Source organism: Triticum dicoccoides, chromosome 5A (assembly GCF_002162155.2).
Source record: "Triticum dicoccoides isolate Atlit2015 ecotype Zavitan chromosome 5A, WEW_v2.0, whole genome shotgun sequence".
Taxonomy (NCBI): domain Eukaryota; kingdom Viridiplantae; phylum Streptophyta; class Magnoliopsida; order Poales; family Poaceae; genus Triticum; species Triticum dicoccoides.
In genome coordinates, this window is record NC_041388.1 from 9,435,531 (window position 1) to 9,440,629 (window position 5,099).

A 5,099-nucleotide genomic window follows, 5' to 3' on the forward strand; every position below is an offset into this window, starting at 1 on the left:
GTTAGACAGTAGTAAAGGGGCAATTGTAGCGAGGTGCACAACTTCTAATTATCCGTTGCATTTTTGTGGTGAGAATATCAAAATTGTCTTTTGAGGGTAAGTAATATAATCCAGAAAATACAAAGTTTTGATCTACTAGACACATCGCTATGTCTTTGTGCACCTACTTGACTATTTTATAAGTATGGGGTTTGTTATCTTAATGTAATCTATGTATAATCTAAATTGCTTGATTACGACCAATAGTGCAGTCTAGAAACCATTAAGGTCTAGGTTGTTTGATTAGGGCCAATAGAGTCTGGAAAACTATTCAAGTCTAGGTTAAGCATCACCATTTTTCTCAATAATTATTTGACTACATATAAAATGACGTGATGGATCTGGACAGTCAACAGTAGCTAGCTGAACTGTTGTAGCTATAACTGGGTGTTCTCTCCGAGGAATTGTTTCTTACAGAGTACCAGGAAATATTTGGTACTGATTAAGCTCCGTGGAGTATGCCCAAGTATTATTCAACTCTTCCATTGTGTTATATCTTTGGACGCGTCTAGCGGGCGGCTGGGCGGCCGCTTTTTTTTGGCACGTAGCGTGTTGTTACTTAATAATCCATGTGAATAAAAATAACACTGCTAATTAATCATTTCTTATGTAATCTTTTTTCACTTGATGGATATCTGCATGACGTTGCATTAATGTTTCTCATGTTCATTCCTTGTGCATTAATTTTTGGTTTTCAAAATTATGAAAAACATATGTTCTAAACCGTGTGTCGAAAATCAGATCCGTTTTCATCGTTGAAATCCTCGCGACGTGCTCTTCAAAAATAGATCCCGCATGGGGATATTTTGACGAACTAGTCTTCCTTCCAACTAAACATCAATGTGTGCGCAACTAGACTACATTGCCGCGCCAACTGAGCATATGTATGCGTCAATAGTCCTGCCAACTAAACATCTATGTGTGTGCAACTAGAATACATTGCCGCGTCAACTGAGCATGTGTGTGTGTAATTAGTCCTGCCAACTAAACATCAATGTGTGCAACTAGACTAAATTGCCGCGCCAACTGAGCATATATGTGTGTAACTAGTCCTGCGAACTAAACATCAATGTGTGTGCAACTAGAATAGATTGCCGCGCCAACTAAACATATGTGTGTGTCAATAGTCCTGCCAACTAAACATTAATGTATGTGCAACTAGACTACATTATAAGCCAACTGAGTATATGTGTGTGCAACTAGTCTTCCTGCCAACTAAACATCAATTTGTGTGCAACTAGACTACATTATAAGCCAACTAAACATCAATGTGTGTATAACTAGACTACATTACAAGCCAACTAACATTAATGTGTGTGCAACTAGACTACATTACAAGCCAACTAAACATCAATGTGTATGCAACTAAACTACATTACAATAAGTCTACTATCTCTTAATCTCCATTCTTCAGCCAATAAGTCTCCATGTAACGACCACCAGCGCTAATCGAAAAAAAAATCACCAAAGCTGCACGTAGATCATACGCATTGGTCATCTTTAGCCGTCCCAGTCCGGCAGCTACCATGTAGAAAGATAGAACTAGCCTGCCCTCGGTGAGCTCTAGCCCCGCCGCCACATCAATCCAGTTGCTATGCGCCTGGTACAAAATCTACAGCAACCACACATGCATGAATCATGAGTTTCACGGTTGGCTCCGTAGATCCTCGAGTTGACCTCAGGCTCGATGGAGATGCGGGACGCACCGCGGCCCCCGGCTCGAGCGGCCGCGTCGAGCAGATGGACGAACAAGAGGGAGGAGGATATGGGGGTCTCGGATCCAGGGCGGCGGGGATGTGCAGATCCGGCGTCGATGCAGATGGAGAGGAGGCCCGACGCGGCGGTGGTCGACAGGGACGAGCTTGACCCAAGGCGGGGACCATCCATGGCGGCGCCCTGTGTGGAGGAGTGAGTAGGAAGAGAGAGAAGGGAAGGCAAGAGGGGACCGGCGTGACTTGGATCCTGGTCGCCGGCGAGACGGCTCGTCAGCGAAGGAGCGCCGGACGGACGGGGATTAGTTGTTTTCCTTTTCTGAAGAGAGGCAACTACTGAAGAGAGACAGCGACGATTGTTTTTGTCGGCTAGCGCGGCCGCTCGTTTTGGTTAGTTGGTGGCCGGCCACTTTTTAGATTTTAGGTATATCTTTTGCTTTGGATAAGCTTAAGACAACATCAGAACATTGAGTTGGTAAATGCGTAACTGTAGAAAGACCGACTAAGTCATCTGTTTGGAGTCTTGATTACATTTTCTTTCCTAGACACAACCTATTTTTGGAAGAAATAGCCCTCAATCCTATAATCACTAATAATTGCTCACGTGAGACTAGCAATAGCCGCCTCGAACCAATTGCATGTGAAATTCATCAAATCACATAAATAACTTGGCGGGATGGAGATAGTAATTCGGACCTGATTCATCTCTTGCTCCGACCCTATGGCACCACCCTCGCATGCACACCACTGCCTTGGCCCCATGCTCCGCAACCAAGCGCCACTTACTGCCCTTGATCGAGCTACTGCCAAGAAGCTCAAGGAAACCCTAGAGGCCTCTATGTGGGTCAACATGTTGAATCTATCCTGTATAGGGAACTTGAGCTTAAAAATCATAAAATTCTCGATTCATTATTGGAGGAGAAGGCGACCAGCCCCGGTACAACACATAAGCAGCACAACCCTAAGGGACTGCGATCCATGTCATCTTCTATCCGATATCACACCCAACCCGATGACGACGACTTCTGAGCTAACAATGCCATCGATGGTATAAACTTGATGATATATTTTCTTTAGTAGGACTTGTTGCTGCTTTTCTAAAATAAAGAAAAATCAACTTGCATACGAAACCTTCCTTTTTATTAATCCATGATTGTCCCCTTAATCAAAAATATTAGACGGTACCTAGTGGGCAATTGTAATGAGAGGTGCATAAGTTCTTGCAAATTAAACCCATGACATCCCGTGCCCCACAATAAAAATTGTCTTACATCAGTAGTATAATTTAGAAATTAGGATATGAACTTTCAATGAAGCTATTTAAGGTACCGCTATTTCTGCGTAAACCTCTTTGGCTATATAATTGTTTTTGTGGTACATTTATTTATTTATTTAGTCTACTATCTAAATTGTTTGTTTAAGGCCAAGAGTATAGTCTAAAAAAATGAGTGTCCAGTCTAGCTAGTTGAGCCTTTGCAATTTATATGCGCACTTGCTTTACTATATTAAATGACATGAATGAAATTTGTAGTATAGTCTACTAACGAAATTCTTTGTTTGTGGCTTAGGAAAAATATATTTATCCTTTCTATGATAAAAAAGAACTACAGATGTAACCTCCTCATTTATCGATCTACCAGTAATTGTGTACATGCAATGCACATTAATATTAGGCAATATATTAAATCTGTGGCACATTAATCGTGTACATGTCATGCCCGTTAATATTAGGTAATATATTGATTGCATTGGACTCTAATATTTGACAAGATATTAATTGCTCGGTGATATTACGTAGGATATAATTAAATTGTTAGTGCTAGAATAGATATTGGACATGCTAATTAATTAGGGGAGCATCGGGTGAGGGAGGTCGTTGTATGTGATTGGGGCTAGACATGCATGGGATTGTGGCAAAACATTGAATATGAGCCCTTGGATTGAATGGAAAACCATGGAAGCAATGCCAACTCTTAGAATTAATTAGATGGATTAGAGCATCTCCAGCTGCGCCCCCAACAGGCTCTCCCCAGGCGTTTTTGCCGCGCCGGCGCCGAAAAAACGGCCCAGTCGCCCCCACAGAAGCCCGTTTTTCACCGGCTCGGGCCGAAACTGGGGCCGGCGGACCCAGGTAGAACCCGGCGCCCTGGGGGGCGCCTGGGGCGCCGACACAAGCGAAAAAGGGCGCGTGGGTCCGTCCTGTCGGCGAGTCCATCGCCTATTCCCGCTGTTTCTTCCCGCTTCCCCCCCCCCCACTTCCCTCCCATTTTCTCCTTTCCTCCCGCCAATCTCCCTCCCGCTCGCCTCCCAGCAGGCCGCCATGCCACCGAAGAAGTACGTTGCCCCCCGCTCGGCGGCAACCGCGACCGCCTCCGTCTCCCAACCGAAGCAGAGGAAGCCAAGGGCGCCGCCGTCCAAGCTATCGGGCATGACAAACGCCGAGTGGAGGGCGGAAGTTTAGCGATGGGAGGCTGTCACCGCCGACCGGCGCAACAGGGCCATCGCCAAGAAGGCCCGTGACAACACGGCGCGCGCAGCTGCGGCTGCCGCTTCGGCGGACCAAGCCAAGGCCGAGGCGACTCGCGCGGGGATGATGAATCCACCCGGCGGCCACGCCCAGTACGCTCCCTGGGGCCAGCAAAGCGTCGGCTCTCGGTCGCTGCAGCCGTGGGGATCGTCCTCGCCGAGCTACACCGACGGGGATGCACACGGTGGGTTCAACCCAAACATCACCTTTCCCCATGGACACCCGGCCCAGCGCACGCCCTCGCCCGCCTTCACCGGCGTGCAGTACCCTCCGTACAATTACTTGCCGCCCGCCTACGCGTCCTCCCCGATGCCCCATCTACGCTGTTGCGCGCTGCCCTTCTCGCACCTCGGCGACACCGACGAGACCGAGGACGACATGTACGTCATCATCGCCGCAGGTTCGGCCGCGGCCGCCGCGTCTCCTGGGTTTGTCACCCAGGACGAGACGGCGGATCTCAGCGGCGGCATGGACGGCGAGCTCGGCTACGTCTACGGCGAGGACGAGCAGGAGGAGCAGGAGCAGGATGAGGAGGACGACGACGAGGAGGAGAAGGAGCCGGCGCCTGTTCCGGCGAAGGGTGCAAGAAGAAGAAGCGGGTGGACAGGTCAGACGAGCCGCACATCAAGTGGGCGTCCAAGGAGGAGGAATGCCTCGCCGAAGCATGGAAAGTCGTCTGCCTCGACCCGACCACCAGCACGAACCAGAGCATCGACACGTACTGGGACCACATCAAGGCCGCTTCAAAGGCGTCTACATGCAGCGCAGCTCGAAGGCGATGGCGAACCATTGGGGGCGTATCCAGGGGGCGTGCAACAAAT